This window comes from Dreissena polymorpha, chromosome 6 (genome assembly GCF_020536995.1).
Source record: "Dreissena polymorpha isolate Duluth1 chromosome 6, UMN_Dpol_1.0, whole genome shotgun sequence".
Taxonomy (NCBI): Eukaryota; Metazoa; Mollusca; class Bivalvia; order Myida; family Dreissenidae; genus Dreissena; species Dreissena polymorpha.
Window position 1 is genome coordinate 44906295 of NC_068360.1, and position 19644 is coordinate 44925938.

The window sequence follows — 19644 nt, forward strand, 5'->3', positions numbered from 1 at the left end:
TCAAGTGGGTATGATTGCATTTCTTTAAGTTAAAGTTTAAGCGAAGCCTATATCCAGCACATTTATGTTTAGACTATTCTCAATTAGATATTATCATTATTAAGAATAATCAACTAAAACTTTTTAATAAGTTCGTTTGTACGACAATCGCCATTTGGAAGACTCGAAATCATAAAAACGGTATGCTAACTCAAAATTTTAAATATATAAAAGGTATATTATAATTTAAGTTACCGTTCGTCTGCACCAGAAGCAGAAATGGAATTAGGATTATGTAAAAGTGTAGATGTTTGATCATGTTCATCCGTTAATGTGCACCTTTGAACATCAACGTTGACCAGGTCTGTCACGTTGGCCATGTTCGAAACGTTGATGGTACTTCTGTCACTGATGCAAACAAAAAGCAAAAATATTAGATTATGAGTAACATAATATAGTTTAGTAAACGTGCCGCCTTTATTTTGTAAATACATGTAATACGAAAATTGTTTCAGAATCTGCTAATTTAAGGTGTGCACAGCCAGCATCTTTTGGTTAAAAATAAATGTCCAAAAAACCCATGCAAATAGACAGTACTCAATCATAATTAAAACGTATGCTCACAATGCAAAAGTAAACAGAAGAGAACCAATTTAATATGCTCTAGAGTACTGAATGTTCAACTAAGCAATGAACAAGGCCTTGTAAAAAAAGGTGAGCAATCTAGGGCTATCTTGGCCCTCTTGTTAAAAATTCAAGCAGTTGGGTCAGGAGCAACCCTGTCTGCTACTGAGGCCCCGAAACCTTGCACGACTTTATAGCAGACAGCATAACTCCTGTACAGACTGAGCACATGAGCAAGCTCGTCTGCTCCTATGATGGCCGAAAATGGCATAAGGCCCATTTTTGCGTGATGCAGGCTTAAATACAGCGTAAAATCAAACTGATCTTTGTGTGCGTCCCATGACTCAGGCGGTACAGGTCTTTCGTGTGATACTGGCTGGGGCTGCATGCTGAGATGTGGACAAATGATGCTGGCTCAAGCTTTAGTCAACAGACATCTTGGCAGAGGTATTGATAAAAACTGATATTGAATTTTCTATCAACAAAAAATGAAGCTCATTCTAGTTGTTTGCATGATATTATTTTAACTATTTCCCCACAATATCACTTCATTCCTCTGTATTACAGTGAAGTATTTTGCTGTACTTATAAATGACGTTGTACCATTATGCACCAATGGATTTGCAGAATTGGTAGGTATTCATATTTCTATGACAAGCTCTAGTTTAATCCTTTAGTTTAGTTTAAACCTATTTATGTTAGCTTGATTGTATAGAAAGCCTTTGGCTTATTTGAAATGCACTCAAGTCCATTTCCTTGGACTAGAACCAGTACTTGGTGTCTATGGGGATTATTGAAAGAACGCTCCCACAGTGGGATCCAACTTGGATCTCCAGGTCGCAAGGCGGACACCATATCCACTATGCCACAGCAATCTTAAACCTTTATCAGATAAATGCTACTACTGGTTTCTTCAACGATATGTCTTTCCCCAGGTTGGCGCTGGCACAGTTCATCCAGTAAAGATGTACGCTACAGACGTATCCTGGAAATGTTCATGGACAAGAAAAACTCCTACTTCTCAATACATCAGATTGGTATAGCAACTGCAGATGTTAAACATTTATTATGATAACCATGGTTGATAAATTTATTACACAAATGACTGCCCATTAATAAATGATCAGTTATTGTCATTGTAAATTGTTTATACCACCCCCTGGAAGGCACTTTCAAAATGAACCAACCCCCTTGAGAAGTTAATTTACAAAAAAAGAACCCCCTTTAGAATATTTTTTTCTGCTATTTGGACCCACTTAAGAAGTTTTTTTTTATTAATGCGAATTTCAACAGCCCTAAATATTAGTTTTGCAAAGCATTTTTCTTTGGGGTTCTGATTATTCTGTCCTCTTCTTTAAATCATGTTGCATTGTAGCAGATTGTATATTTATTAAATAAAATTTGTATCAAATAAAATTGACCACTTTCCGTCCGACATGCCAGCTGTTGTTCCTCCTTTAATACCATTACTTCAATGACACCTAGAAAAATGGTCCTTTATTAGGACCCAAAACTGAAGGTGTTGGTGTCCTATAGAACTGAAGGTGTGGGTGCACTATAGTAGTCAGTCCGTCAGATTTTTTGTCCGGGCCATTACTCTTTTATGGATTGAACTAGTCTTAAATAACTTGGTACACATGTTTGCCTCCTAAAAGGTGGTGTGTCAGGCACAAGAACAGAGATTTGTAGCGCAAGATCATAGAGGGCAAAGGTAAAAAACCTGTGATATTCAGCTTGTCCAGGCAGTAACTACACCATGGATTAAAGGCTTTAAAATATTTAAGCGAGTTATGAAGTATACAAAGTAATCTATAATATACTAAGTATATTGTAATATACTAAGTATACTGTAATATACTAATCAGATATCATAAATAACATATAATTTGGGATATACACACCACAAAATATTTCTGTGAAGGCTGCACAGCAGTTGCATTTTAGCCAATTTAACACGGCCGGCCGGACATGCGGAAATGTCAGCCATTTTGTATCTGGTATAGACTTAAACCCACGCCGTTCCGTTTCACAGCCGACCCGGTCATGTTGATCGCGCGATTATCGTGAAAAACTGATTTTCCAAATGGAAAATAAAGCCCTACTGCATCTATGTTACTGTTCAACTCGAGGATCTTTGAATAGCATGGTACAACCAGACAACATATCTACTCTCCTTATGTTTCAGCTTCTATGGGGGTTTCTGAAGGAAAAACTGTCGGGCAGTGGTTTGGACCTAACACAGTAGCGCAGGTGCTGAAGTAAGTCATATCAGAGGGAATTTCTTTTAAGTATTTTTCATTCCATCTTAACAGTTTTCTTGTTTGTGTGTGTTACCAATTTATGAGGTCCTGGCTCACCAGACGATGCATTATGTGAAGATTTAAAGTGTTATCTTTAAACACTCTTTAATCGCCCAAATCTCTTAATTTTTACCTTGACATTGACCTAGTTTTGGACTTCAAATGGGCCATGTAATCATTTATGGCAGGGCTGCCACTGTGGGGCAAGTGCTTTAAAGTTTGACATTTGGTAAAGATTGAATGAACCTCTCAGGTGAGCGAACTAGGGCCATCTTGGCCCTCTTGTTTCATAATTAATGACTCAATTTTTATGCCCCCGGATCGATAGATCGGGGGTATATTGTTTTGGGCCTGTCTTTCTTTATTTCTTTCTTTCTTTCTTTCTTTCTTTCTTTCTTTCTTTCTTTCTTTCTTTCTTTCTTTCTTTCTTTCTTTCTTTCTTTCTTTCTTTCTTTCTTTCTTTCTTTCTGTCTGTCATTCTGTCCCAAAACTTTAACCTTACAGTAAAGTTTTGCAATAACTTTTGAAATATTGAACATAGCAACTTGATATTTGGCATGCATGTGTATCTCATGGAGCTGCACATTTTGAGTGGTAAAAGGTCAAGGTCAAGGTCATCCTTCAAGGTCAAAGGTAAAAAAAAGAGCAAAAAGCGGCGCATTAGGGGGCATTGTGTTTCTGACAAACACATCTCTTGGTTTTCATAGTATGTTAATATCAGCCCTATTTAACCAAATGTCTGCCTTATTTTCACTTATCTGGTAACACTTGGATCATAGGTTTTTACAGCCGGGCATTATTAAGTAAATAATCATGTATACCAGTAATACACAATGGTTTCACCCAACATCATATGAAATGATATGGTTTGAAGAAGGTAGTATGTTTTATATTTTTACTTTTGTATCTTAACCTTTTTAGGTAAAAGGTAGCTAAGATGTGGCGTGGTAATTTACACGAATGTGCTATTAGTTGTTGATACAATGGACGCAATACACATTTCATACTCGATTTGATCATCCATGCAACATTTTAAGAGAGTCTCAAAATTTTCGGTGTCCTTAATTGTTTTGTCTCTTGATGTTTGGACACCTTTTTAAAAAATATTGTGTGTACATGTACTTAAATTTTTGGACACGAAACAAATAAATTATTTTTAAGTGTCAAAAAGCTTAGAGTAATTACAGTACTGTATTTATAATTTTTCATTTTCACCAATTTCATGGTTTACCTCGCTATTTTTCCTCATCCAAAAGACACAGGCTGTAAAATATAAAGCAAACAAAAAGTCACTTCTATATTGTATAGCTAGTTTGTCATCTGCTTTTAATTAAGCCTACCGAATTTTGACAATCATATCTCTCCTTTTAGTTTTTGTTTTCTCTTTTATTATATTACTGTTACATTTGCAGGAAGCTGGTTGTTTATGATGAGTGGAGTTCACTGGCAGTTCATGTGACCATGGATAACTCTGTCATCATGGATGATATAAGTGAGTTGTCTCCCTTAATGTACTTAGTAATGACCCTTCCCCGCTCAGAAGCAAATCAAAATATGCTATGTGCAACCAGCATAATACCAGAATAGATTGCGAGTGACTTGCAGGCTGTTCATGTTTTATGCTGCTTGCTGCGCATCAGTACCTAAGGGTTGGCAATAAAGGCTTCAAAACTTTAATCTAGTGAGAAAGTTCTTCGATTTGATTTTCTAAGGGACCACAACTGTTTCAAAGTGCGCACCTTAGTGGTAAAGGGCTTACTTGATACTTTTGAATGGAATTAGCAAACATTACATGATTTAATTGTGTCCTACACTCTTTTTTCTGTGTGCACGCTTTTATTGAGCTGAATGACTGTATAACAGTAAGATAGGTAATTGGATAATCAATTAGGTATTGAACCCTCGTCCAGTACTGAAAACTTATGTACATGTATTCATAATAATGGGACTTTCATACATTAATGCATGAAGGTAAATATCAGGTAATTGTTGTCAGGCTATATGATAAATAATGCCCTAAATTCAAGTTAAAGTACGTCTGCATTTTAATTTGAAAAATTTCATGAGAACATATTGCCTATTTAAAATAAGCTTTATTTTATAACCAAAGCCTTAATAGGTTATTGATGAGGTAATTGGTAGTGTCTTTGAAATTGTTTTCTTTAATTCTGCCCACACAAAAAATGAAGCGATTTTACAAAAAAATGGTGCAGCTTTCATGTGACTAATGATCCAGTCAAACCTAACACTATGAACCTATTTTTCTGTAGTCTCCTACATACTGATGATACTAGTATTCTAAATGATCTCTACTTGTAAATGAATTTAAAGCGTTTTTTATGCCAATATAAAGTGTTTTTTTTTCCAATACAAATTGTTCATTTAACAATTGAATAGTTAAAACTTCATGACTTTAAATCCAGATATAATTTTATCTCCTTTTGACACAGCGATTTCAGCTTTTGTAATCAAATGAATCTAAATATAAATAAAATGAATAAAACAACTTTTTACTTAAATTAAGTTGTATTTGTTCTCTCTAATTCTAAATACAAAGTAAATGGTTTGCACGGAGAATGGGTTTTTCCGATTCCAAACTCATTCGCGTTTAAATTTACGTGCACTTTTACTGTTAGACACATCCAATACCCGAATTTTCTCATTTAACGTTAATACTTTCCGTTTTGACATTTTAATTTCTGCTTGTAAGCTTATATATATATCCGACTCGATTATGGGTCATAGGGAAATAAATAAAACACCTTGATTGAAAACTAAATAAACACGCCTGATTGGAAAATTTGCTAACACACACTAATTAGCATAATAACAATTACATTTTTTAATGACCAGATTTTGCTACATGTTACTGATTAATAGTTTATTTTTTACACCTCTCGAGATCACTGTGAAAATGTTTGTCGCGTCGGCGCATTGTTTCTGCAATAAAATCGGAGATAAAATTTGCCACTTAACGTCCCAGATAGTAAACTCTTTAACCCGTAGACTGTTGGCAATACCTCACTGTATTATTCGACACAAAAAAATTGATACGCAGTCAGCATTAACACCGGTTAGGACCGGTCATCGAGACAAAGGAAAATGGCTGGTGTGAAAACAAAACAAAGCTGTAATCGTTCATGTTATCTGCTTAGATCAGCAATTATCACTGATTTGTCCCTGAACGGTCAACAGATTTACCACTTTTACCTTAACGCGGTCGCTTAATTCAAGACTTGGGCATCAAAAAACACTAAAATCAGCGGTCGCTGGTCGCGTAAGACAAAAGTCGCTTAATACAATATGAAAATATAGTTAAAACGCTCGGGCAGGATTTAAAGTGGTCGCATAAGACAAAAGTCGCTTAATTCAAGTGGTCGCAAGCACAAGATTGACTGTATTTTTATTTTGAACTAACAAATACTTTAACATTGTTTCCAATATTACATAATACATTAACTAAGGTTCCATAGAGTTGCTAAGGGATATTAACTGAATGTTGCATTTTATTTACCAAAAAATATACATATATCTTATTTTATTCGGCCCTAAATTCAACCAAAATGATCCCTGTTCCCTCTTATTATTCACAGAATGTTTATGTAAGTGCAAACACGGGTATGACCTCAGTCAGTGCTCGATACGACAGGGTTCCAAACGTCACCAGGCTGGTCAGCGTAGGCAGGATAGGGACTACATCAGCTACGCGACGTCCAGTGACACCAGCTCATCTTCACTCAACTCCCCCCGTGAACATTCCCCCCGCAGCGTGGACCTGGGGACCTGGAAGCCCTTACTGCTGTTTATACCTCTAAGACTGGGACTCACTGACACAAATGTGGTCTATGTTGAAAGTTTAAAGGTTATTAACATTTAAAAAATAATAATTTAAGGTTTATACTGTGAAATCATTTAAATTCCTTGGCATGAATTTCCATGGTTTTTCAAAAAGTGGACTTCTTAGTTCACACATCAATTTGTGTATTTTCGATTTTGGAAAATAGGAATTGTCAGGAATTTAATTTGGTCATTTTCCCATGTATTTGTGTTGAATTTTTGAATTGGACAACTTAGAAAATCAATAAAAAAGTAATAATGATATTATAGTACCTTAAACTATCGGAACCACCCGGGCTTTCAGGGGATTTCAATTTCATTATAAGAATTACAAACCGCCATTTTAATAAGTTTTATTTTATTTGAGTTTAATAGAAGGAATATTTATTGTAACTTTATATTACAATGATTTATTCCTATTAGAATATTACCCATGCAAAAGTCAATTTCTGTAAAGTATAATTGCGGCCTTGTTTAATACCCATGCAAACAAACTTGGGAGTTGTATATTGGAGCCGCTCTTGTCAGTCGATCAGTTGGTCGGTTTGTCAGCATATTGTATTTTAACTTCTTCCTTATTTCACAAGCAATTAAACTGAATCTTGAATATGCCCTTACAACAAAGTGTAGATGTGCAAGCACTTGAAATATGCCCTTACAACAAAGTGTAGATGTGCAAGCACTTTAAATATGCCCTTACAACAAAGTGTAGATGTGCAAGCACTTGAAATATGCCCTTACAACACAGTGTAGATGTGCAAGCACTTGAAATATGCCCTTACAACAAAGTTCAGATGTGAAAGCACTTGAAATATGCCCTTACAACAAAGTTCAGATGTGCAAGCACTTGAAATATGCCCTTACAACAAAGTGTAGATGTGCAAGCACTTGAAATATGCCCTTACAACAAAGTGTAGATGTGCAAGCACTTTTCATGCCCAATGATCCACAGGATCCTGAGTTATGTGTACTTGAACTTAGCTATGAATATGGTTAACATATAACACAATTTTCATGTGAAGTCATCCACTTTTTCCTCAGTTATCTGCTCTTGAATTTAGCCATGAGTAATAATGCCATGCCTGTAAGAAGGGGGGTGGGGGAAATTTTAATAAAACTCTGTGTTTTCTTACTAAAGAAGACTGATTCTCTGTTATATGCCAATACAAAGTGCGACATACATTTGGGCCGTGCTCTGTGAAAAAGGAGTTTAATGCATGTGTGTAAAGTGTCCGCTTTTATGATACTTTTCGTTAAAAGAAAGTATCTTCGTAGCAAAAAACAAGTTTAGGCGGAAAGTGTCGTTCCTGATAAGCCTGTGTGGACTGCAGAGTCTAATCTGGGACGACATTTTATGCACATGCATTAAACCCATTTTTTCACGGAGCACAATTTTTGTATTACTAAAGTAAATTTAAGTATAATTGGGTTTTCAGAAGTGTTTGAGTCTCAAACAGAGTAAAGGAATGATAGGAGGAAAGCCTAACCACACACACTGGTTTATAGGATATATGGGTGGGTATCAGGCTACAAACATTACATATTCATTGTTAAGTTTCAGTATGATGTGTGTTGGAAATAAAATGTATTCCAATTATATAGTATAATTACATAAATGTGAAATATGAAGAGTCTATTTATAATGTTCAAATCATGTTCATATTGCCCTTTTTGAATATCCTATAGCTCACTCGATTACATTCCCATTTCATTTCTAATGCTCATGTTCATATATTCCATGTTCAAGTTCCTATAGCTCATTAGATTTTATTCCCATTTTGTTTCTAATGCCCATGCTCATGTTCATATGGTCAATTTTCAAGTTCCTATAGCCCATTAGATTATATTCCCAATTTTGTTTCTTGTGTTCATATCGCCTTGAGCCTCGTGCTGGGAAAACTGGGCTTAATGCATGTGCGTAAAGTGTCATGCCTTACGAACCGGTGCAGTCCGCACAGGCTAATCTGGGATGATCCTTGCCCTAAAACTGGATTTTCACTAAGAAGAGACTTCCTTGAAACAAAAATAACATAACAGCAGAAAATGGTGTCTCTGATCAGTTTGTGTTCACTGCAAAGGTTAATCTTGGACAACATTTTTCACTTTATTTAGCCCAATTGTCCAAGAACACGGCTTATTTAATTGCTCATATTGGTCTCAATTATGCTCCTGTTGGTCCCACGTTGATTCTCTCCCATGTTCAAGAGATGAGCTGGTCTATCTGGACCCTCACACAACTCAGATGGTCGTAGAGGCAGATGACTTCAACATCAGCGACGAGTCGTACCACTGTCAGTATTCCTCAAGGATGAAAATACTTGACCTAGATCCGTCTATAGCTTTAGTAAGAACATTCACTTTACTGCACCTAGATCCGTCTATAGCTTTAGTAGGAACATTCACTTTACTGCACCTAGATCCGTCTATAGATTTAGTAGGAACATTCACTTTACTGCACCTAGATCCGTCTATAGCTTTAGTAAGAACATTCACTTTACTGCACCTAGATCCGTCTATAGCTTTAGTAAGAACATTCACTTTACTGCACCTAGATCCGTCTATAGCTTTAGTAGGAACATTCACTTTACTGCACCTAGATCCGTCTATAGCTTTAGTAAGAACATTCACTTTACTGCACCTAGATCCGTCTATAGCTTTAGTAGGAACATTCACTTTACTGCACCTAGATCCGTCTATAGCTTTAGTAGGAACATTCACTTTACTGCACCTAGATCCGTCTATAGCTTTAGTAAGAACATTCACTTTACAGCACCTAGATCCGTCTATAGCTTTAGTCAGAACATTCATTTTACTGCATCTAGATCCGTCTATAGCTTTAGTAGGAACATTCACTTTACTGCACCTAGATCCCTCTATAGCTTTAGTAAGAACATTCACTGTACTGGATCTAGATCCTCTATAGATTTAGTAAGAACATTTCACAATACTGGATCTAGATACCTCTATAGATTTAGTAAGAACATTCTCAAAACTGGATCTAGATCCCTCTATAGCTTTAGTAAGAACATTCAATGTTATGGATCTAGATCCAGCTATATCTATAGTGAGAACATTCACAATGCAGGATCTAAATCCCTCTATAGATTTAGTAAGAACATTCAATGTTATGGATCTAGATCCTTCTATATCTTTAGTAAGAACATTCACTTTACTGCACCTAGATCTGTCTATAGCTTTAGTAATAACATTTCGCAAAACTGGATCTAGATCCCTCTATAGATTAAGTAAGAACATTTACTGCACTGGATCTAGATCCTTCTATAGCTTTAGTAAGAATATTCACTGTATTGGATCTAGACCCCTATATAGCTTTAGTAAGAACACTCAGAATACTGGATCTAAATCCCTCTATAGCTTTAGTAAAAACATTTACTGTACTGAATCTAGATCCTTCTATAGCTTTAGTAAGAATCTTCACTGTACTGGATCTAGACCCCTCTATAGCATTAATAAGAACACTCCCTGTTAGTCATGGATACAACAGTCATAAAAAAGCTTTGATCTTGTGAAAAGATTTGCATAAAGTTTTGTCCTTAATAAAGCCTGTGCAGTCCTCACAGCCTATTCAGGGACCTCACTTTTCGCTTAAAGAGAATTTTTCGTAAGTCTCTTCTTAGTATAAATCCTAGGCGGAAAGTGTCGTCACTGATAAGCCTGTGAAGACAAATCTGGGAGGACACTTTACGCACGTGTGAGTTTAATGTATTGAAATGCCTGGTACAGTTAAACTGGCCTGGTTTTGTATAAGATATAATCAAGCATTTTTTATCTTGACAATTATTAATGGTCTCATTTAAAACACCAGAATATTTTCATTTAATCTTAATCCAACTCCAAAAAAAACTCAACAAAAAGGCATTTTGACAAAATTGCATTTAACTTAATCAATTTACAAAACAACTGTTTCTTATTACAACTACCTACTGATTTATTAGTTAAGATTATTGTTGACTTATATCTTACAATTATTACAACAACACTCACATGTTATACCTAGAGTAATTTTCCTAGCAAACATATTACAAAAAATCTGATATGCAACTCTGAAAGCAGTGCATATATACAAGACTCAACACAAGTTGAATCCAGTAGAATAGGACAATTTCAATACAAACAAATTTTATGATATCTAAATGTTCTTTTATTGATTTCTGAGAAGCATTATGGTTGCGTTTTTATGCCCCCGGTAGGGTGGCATATAGCAGTTGAACTGTCCGTCAGTATGTGTGTATGTGTGTGTGTGTCAGTCTGTCCGTCCGTCCGAAAAAAAAACTTTAACGTTGGCCATAACTTTTGCATTATTGAAGATAGAAACTTGATATTTGGCATGCATGTGTATCTCATGAAGCTGCACATTTTGATTGGTGGAAGTTCAAGGTCAAGGTCATCCTTCAAGGTCAAAGGTCAAAGAAAAAAAAATAATTTCAAAGCATCGTTCTCATGAAGCTGCACATTTTGAGTGGTGGAAGTTCAAGGTCAAGGTCATCCTTCAAGGTCAAAGGTAAAAAAAATAATATTTTTTTTAAAGCGGTGCAATAGGGGGCATTGTGTTTCTGACGAACACATCCCTTGTTCCCTACTGTTTTTACTGTGAGAAAAAATTTTAATATATATATAGCAAAATTTGATTTAATTGATTATAGAAACACTATAATTTTATGGTTGTGTTTTTTTCCAGGGATTTTACTGTGGCACAGAAGCAGACTTTGAGGATCTTTGTGGTGACCTGAGGCAGTTTGTGACGAATCGTCAAACTTAGGCCATGTTTGAACTTCACAAAGAGAGGCCCCTACACTGGCCACCCTACGAGCCCTACGCGCTCAAAGCCACGGACAATCCTAAGGGTACTGTCTACATCTTTATTTCAAGTATTATATGAGCACTACGCTCTCAAGTCCTCGGCCAATCCAAGGGGTATAGTTTTGCGTATTTTTGTATAGGATTTTGGTGACCATTAGTAAAAAAAAAACATTTTATAAAATTTGGTCGCCAATTTGTCACAAAATGGAAACAATGTCAATCGAAGAGAAACCTCTGTATTGAATGCACATTAATATGAAGTCCAATGAGAGCATACTGAGCAGCGCTCTGAGAAAATGGGACTTAATACATGTCCGTAAATTGTCGTCTCAGATTAGCCTGTGTAGTCTACACAGGCTAATCAGGGACTGCACTTTCCACCTAATCTGGATTATTGCTTACAAGAGAAATAATTTAAATGAAATAATACTATAAAAGCGGAAAAGTATTGTCACTGATTAGCCTGTGCATTTCGCACAGGCTTATCTGGGATGACACTTTACGCTTATGCGTTTAGACCAGTTTTTTTAGAGCAAGGATTTACCAGATTTGTCTATCTAAAGGAGTCTGACTCCCCAACTTCACAGCCGATCCTGGGTGATGTGAAGTCTCTTCAAAACAAAAATCCTGTCTAAGCGGAAAGTGTTTTCCCTGATTAGCCTGTGCAGAATTCACAGGCTTGTCTGGGATGACACTGTACGCTGATGAATTGAGCACTGTTTTTCCAGAGCATGGCTTATTTTGTTTAGTTTACATCAATGTTGGTGTGTACAATAGCATTCATATTACTTGACACTACAAGAGTGACTGAGACAAGTTCTCAGGACATAATGTTGTATTATTCCTTTACCTGACTTAGATGCGTATTTTCACGCATTTGTAGTCCCTCAGAAAGTTATATTTGATTAAAGACCTTTCTTACCACATTCTAGTTTTTGAGGCTTCATTTCCAAACCTTAGATACTGATAATCAGCAAACAGCATAACACCTAAACAGACTGCGAGTTAATCGCAGGCTGTTCTGGTTTTATGCTGTTTGCACATAGCCATTTTCACTTTGCTTCTGAGTGGGAAAGGGTTAAATACTCTAATATTTTCTGTTTTCAGAGTATTATGTCGTTGACAAACCAGCCTGTGATAGTGAGGATGACTTTGAAATTGTTGATTATTGAACAACATTCTACAGCAAAAAGCAGATTCGTCTATGTTAAATTGGTTCAGTGGACTTTGGATTTAATAAAACCTGAACAATAGTACAAACTAGAACTGAATTATCATTATTATGCAATATGCATTTAAGATGGAGGTATGTTTGTGGATTCCATAACAAGCATTTGTGGACAAACTGTTTCAAAAATATGTTATTCATAGCATCATTTGTTACTAGTATTTGCACATCTCTGTTCCTTGCAGTTTAAGTATGACATTTGCATTTTAAGCTTGATTATTCACGGAATAGTCAGAGCTATACTACTCACCCAAATGTCTGCAACCGCGTCCGCCTTTTGCTCTGGTCAAGGTACATGCTGAAAATCTCCATATCACAGTGTTCACTACAGGCAATAATTCAAACTTCACACATGAGTTCGGGGTACATGTGTGAGGTCACTGACCAAGTTCCATAACACAAACCTGTAATTGAGTGGAATTATGCCCGTTTATGTACTAAGAAAATTCTTGTTAATGTTTGTATGTACTTCAGCTGCTCCATATATCTTTTCTAGTACAGATATTGAAACTTAACATATGTGTTCAGGATTATGAACGTTCACTGACTAAGACCTATAACTATAACTTTAACCTACCTTGAAGCATGAGTATGTCCCCTGCTGTACTAAGGTTAATGTTTGAGTGCAAGTTGAAATTCAAGTTAAAGTTGTTGTGCTATGTTTCAATGTTATAGTCTCACATTGTCATACAATGATGTGAATCCTTGCAATCTTTTGCGGACTTAACGTTGTTGTTACATTATTTTTGTTCAAATTTGGGTCCCTAGGGGGACCCATTCCCAATGGAAAAAAGTCTATGTTTTTCCCAAATGGGACCTTAAAATTCCCATTTGAAGATTTCCAAAAAAGAAGAATTTTTTTAATAAGTCTAAACTGGTGAATTATTTCATTCTCCAAGTCTACCTTTATAAGTTGAATTTTAGAAAATATAATATTTAAATCACTTTTATTATCAATTTCAAAGTATTTGTAAGCATAAAATCAACAACCTTAATTTCCCAATTTTAGTAAAAATGACGCGATATTTCTCAATCCAAAGGGACCTGACCCCATTCCAAAAATGGTGAAAAAACACTGTGTTAATAATTGACCAAGACTAGTGAAAATAACTGAACAAGTATAATTCATGTATGATATAATTATTATTTAACAGTGTTTTTTACGCTCATACACAGGGGTATTTCTCACATTAATTGGACTAGCTTATTGACTTGTTCAATATTGTATGTAAGCAGTGTACTATTCCAAATATATCACTGTATTGTACACATTGTTGAATAAGCTTATAATATTATATTTCATTTAAAAAGGGTGAGATAACTAAAAAGATAAGATATTTTTATGGTGGAAAAATAAACAAAGTTGAATACCCAAAAGCAATAGCTAGACATTGATGAAACTGGGCTTTAAATATTGAATACAGTTGCAAACATACGGGAGAAAAACAAAAGTTATCTTGTATTAATAACATATTAATGAAAAAAGCATACTTATGTGTTGCTTCCATGTAATAGACTTCTCTTTGTTAATTTATGTATATGTATGTATGCACTAAAAATCAGCCCTGCATATCAATGCATTGCTTCAAAAGCATGTTGTGAATGTTTGTATTATGTTTGTTATATGCAATATTTGCTTACTGTTAAATATATGTGATGTTATAGTGACCTTAAAAAAATAAATATATAATTGAACCTTATATTATAGTTTAAGTTGTATTTTTTATGTTTTAAAATGAGTTCGTGCATATGCACGACAGCTCAAGCAAAGATTTACTAATACACGTGTTTTTCTTAAGGGATATTTTCGTGATCGTATAATAATTTGTTCATAATGGCACGTGTATATACTCTTAAATACATGGATGCATTCATCTTTAATTTCATTAAAGGTAATGCGTTTTTAGTACGTAAAAGTACACTGATGTATCTTAGTTACCTTATCAAGTACCGGAATAGAATGACCTAAGTGACGCTTGTCATCGTTATAGTGTATGATAACGGTATTGTTCTTTGTCCGAAATCAATTACTTTGAAAAATATCTAAGAAACAGCAAATCAATAAAATGTGAAGATTGTTGTAACTACTGAGTTTAAGGCATGTATTGGTATTGTGAAATCAGTCTCGATATAGCTTTCTGTAGTGTTACTACTGCACGCTTTGAATCAGTATATCTATAATGCTATGTTTTCATGCGTACCGACGATGGAGTAGTGATACTTTATGTTATCGTTACTGTTGATATATATTGTTATAGCAATTAAAAGGGTGTATCAATTGTGAATATAACAACTAATCAAACTCCACATTTTGATCGTGTCTCCGTTGCTGAGTTTATGTGTTCTTCCTGCATGGAAATCCTACCTAGATAAACGTAATCGCAAGTACACGATGCGAAGAAGAGAAATCAAGGTGCAAGAACACGAGATCACGATGCGAGTACGCGAAACACCGATTCAAGATCGCGATATTAATATCGCGATCTCGTATTGTAATCTCGTATCTTCGCATCGTGATCTTGTTTTCTCGCATTTCCTTTCTTAAAGGTCATATATGCGAGAACACGACAATAATATCGCGATCTCGCTCCCCCGGTGAATGATCTCTAAGTTTTAACAATCAATCCTTTAATCGATCTTGAGTTGTATCCATATTTTCTCCACTTGTATCACACACCGTACCAGTAGCTTTCACCGACGGACGTCCGCGCCCAACGCTGTTGACGTCATGTTTAAACGTCACTATTGCCGTATTGACCAACGTCGTAAACGTAAAGTAAGTGTTGTGTGAACAGGTGTAAGCGGTGTGGATTCCATTTGTTTCAACATACAGCTTCTGATTGCAATCGGAGGCCTCGTCGTTTAACGTCATATCGATGACGCTAATCTGTATCTTGGCGCAAGTCGCGGATGAGTCAAACGCGTCTGCGCAGCACCCGGATTGGGAAATTCCTTCCTTATAATTGTCGTCTGCTTTGTAAGAGGTCGCGCTGCTCTGTCTGGTGGCTGAGGGGTCGCACATCGGAAGTTCTTCTGCTTCTAATATAATGGGAAGTGAATATAAATAACGAATTCAAATTGAATCCTCTCATTAAATCATGATTTTGATGATATTTTTAACACAATAACACAACACAACACTGAGTGAATTTTCATTGATTTTATTAAATACATATTGCACTTACCTTTTCAATGAAACCAAAACCTCTGCTTTACTGTGGTCACATAGCTGAGATATTATTAGTATTGTCATTTTAATGTGAAGCCTTTACAATTAGAAAAGTTTTACCAAAACACATTTTATTATATAGAAAGCAATTATTACAGACGTCTTAACAGAGGAATTGGTCAACAGGGTTGCAAATACTTGAAAAGCTTTCTTACATTTTGAAAACAAATTAACGCAGACATCAGGGTTCGAACCCGTGCAATTTCTTCCCGTTAAATGTTCGATACCGGCTTTGGAGTCTCGTGGGTAGCAGCCTTAGCGCGGGGCACTGTCCACTGGTTGCAGACAATTGCGATTGCACGGGCGGTTATCTTGATGGTGGTGTTTTTGTTTCCTCAATCAACTGCCGATTCGCGGTTTCTTTGGAATATAAATCAATTGATGTCATGTCGGCAACAGATCGACCGCTACAGTCGGTTTAATTTACTGTTATATAATGTTTCTTGTATGCACTTACAGTCGAGGAGAGAGCATCAGTAATTCCAAGGGAACAGTAAACAACTGTTTAATATTACAAACAGTAAAATATATATATATAATTGAACCTTATATTATATTTATAGTTGTATTTTTATGTTTTAAAATGAGGTCTTGCATATGGAGGACAGCTCAAGCATATATTTACCAATACACGTGTTTCTTACGGGATATTTTCGTGATCGTATGATAATTTGTTCATAATGGTACGTGTATGTACTATTATACACATGTATGCATCCATCTTTAATGTTATTGTAGGTAATGCGTTTTTAGTACGTTACAATAAACTGATGTATCTTAGTTACCTGGTCAAGTACCGGAATAGAATGACCAAAGTGACGCTTGTCATCGTTATAGTGTATGATAACGGTATTGCTCTTTGTCCGAAATCAATTAATTTTGAAAAATATTTAAGAAACAGCAAATCAATAAAATGTGAAGATTGCTTTAATTGCAGAGTTAAAGGCATGTTTTGGTTATCTGAAATCAGTCTCGATATAGCTTTCTGTAGTGTTACTACTGCACGCGTTGAATCAGTATATCTATAATGCTATGTTTCATGCGTACCGATGATGGAGAAGTGATATTTCCTGTTATCGATACTGTTGATATTTATTGTTAAAGGAATTTAAAGTGTGTATCAATTTTGAATATAACAACTAACCAAATTTCGATCGTGTCTCCGTTGCTGAGTTTATGTTTTCTTTCCGCATGGAAATCCTACCTAGATAAACGTTATCGCAAGTACACGATGCGAAGAAGAGAAATCAAGGTGCAAGAACACGAGATCACGATGCGAGTACGCGAAACACCGATTCAAGATCGCGATATTAATATCGCGATCTCGTATTGTAATCTCGTATCTTCGCATCGTGATCTTGTTTTCTCGCATTTGCTTTTTTTCAAAGGTCTTATATGCGAGAACTCGATGCGAGAACACGACAATAATATCGCGATCTCGCTCCCCCAGTGAATGATCTATAAATATTAGCAATCAACACTTCAATAAATCTTTAGTTGTATCCATATTTTCTCCACTTGTATCGCCCACCGTACCTGTAGCTTTCACTGATAGACGTCCGTGCCCAATGATGTTGACTCCATTTTCAACGTCACTGTTGCCGTATTGACCACCGCCATAAACGTCTTACACGTACAGTTAGTATTGTGTGAACAGTTATACGCGGTGTGGATTCAATTTGTTTCCACATACAGCTTCTGCTTGCAATCGGAGGCCTCGTCGTATAACGTCATATCCATGACGCTAATCTGTATCTTGGCGGAAGTCGCGGATGAGTCAAACGCGCATGCGCAGCAGCCGGAGTGGAAAATTACTTCCTGATAATTGTCGTCTGCTATGTAAGAGGTCGCGCTACTCAGTCTGGTGGCTGACGGGTCGCACATCGGAGGTTTGTCTGCTTCTAATATAATGGGAAGTGAAAATAATTTACGCGAAACCGTTACGAAATTGAAACGAAAGTGAAATCTTAGACGCACAATTATTTGAAAGGATATAGAGATCTAGTTCTATGAAATGAAGATGCGTTTTTATTGTTTAAAAATTACTTTGAATCTTCGATAAATAATATGAATATGATATATTGCATATTCTGATGCTCGTTGTTCATATGTTCTTGTATAATTTTAATTTCCCAACAACGGCTGAAGATATCAACTTGAAATTTCGAACATTAATGTTCGAGAATATTTTCTTTAAAGTTGTATCAAGATACAAACGCAGTGTACTTGGGAGTAACAATAGTACTCGGTTCACATTTGGTTGGGAACATCATGTACTTATTGGCGCAAACATTTGTTTATCTGCATCCATGTGACCTGCTTCGAGCACGACTTGCTTCCGGTGCAATGGCGATAAACGCCCGGTACATCTGCACTCGAGAGGTCAAGTATGCAGTCGTTGACCTCGTCGTAGGAGCAACACTTGGCTTCGTCCCGGTCTAGCGCTGAAGAAATAATGGAATACTTGAGAAAACAGGACTTAATGCATGTGCGTAAAGTGACACTTTCCACCAAGACAGGATTTTCGTCAAAAATATATTTTCTTTAAACGTGACAATCTATTAAGGCGGAAGGTGTCGTCCCAGTTCAGCCTGTGCATACCACACTTACCACTCTTTGAACATGCGCATAGGCTGTGTTGGCTGTTAAGGGACGATATACGTCTACATAGCATTGACACAATTGGGATATTTCAGGTTGTTCCTCTTGGCGGCTCTAATAACGCGCTCGCGTATATCCGGGCCCCTGTGTCAGTCCAGTTTGCCTTGATGGAGTCGATGTTGACGTCGAAACCGTCGCAGGCGTAGACGCGTTGTAAGTTGTCTGCGCCAAGGCTGAGATAAATCAAATATGAACGTCGTTGGTTTGTAAATAAGGTTCATTAGCAAATAAGGCACAGCTCGTAGTATAAGGACTTATTTTTACATGTTCAAGGGATGTATGGCCTGCTCTGTTGTTTTGTTGTACAAATGCTCATCGTGTTCTTTGAATAAAGGACATTTAATACTCTAAAAACCGAGAAAATAAAACTAATTGTTTAAAATATTTAATTTTATTAATTGGTGATGAAAATTAATACTTCGTCAAAAACTTATCGTATTATAAATGAGCCGAGTCGTGCAAAAATGCCATGTTGAAAATGTGTGTTATCTCATATGCGGCCAGCGTCGCTCCAGACCAGCCTGAGCGGTCATTATGACTCCTCATTAGAGTATACGGATTCAAAGGCATATCTGAAGCGACACCTTTTGGATATCTCCTAAGGCTATTTTTCTCGATGCGGGTGAAATTATTTTCTGAAGTTTTATAACAGATTTGTTTAAAAAAGTCTTATTCACAGTTTTCGTATTTTTTGACAAATGTTAAATAATGAATACTGACAAAACTGCAATATTTGGGATCGTTCTAAATAATTAAAATATTAAAAAAAATAAAATAAAAATAAATTTATTACCCTGGGCTCGAACTCGGGAACTCATGAAAAACCTGAAGCTTAAAGCTGACGCTCAATCACGACACCACACAGGCTATTGCATTTGATGGTTAATTTAAACTGCAATCCGGAAAAGAAGCTGGATATTTTATCTATAATTAGTCCCAACTTTCGTGAATGTGGCAAGTTAATT

General features: G+C 36.0%; 1 pseudogene; it reads left to right on the forward strand.

Moving 5' to 3' along the window:
* Positions 1-956: 956 nt before the first annotated feature.
* On the forward strand, positions 957-18825 carry LOC127835640 (cysteine protease ATG4A-like; annotated as a pseudogene).
* Positions 18826-19644: the final 819 nt, after the last annotated feature.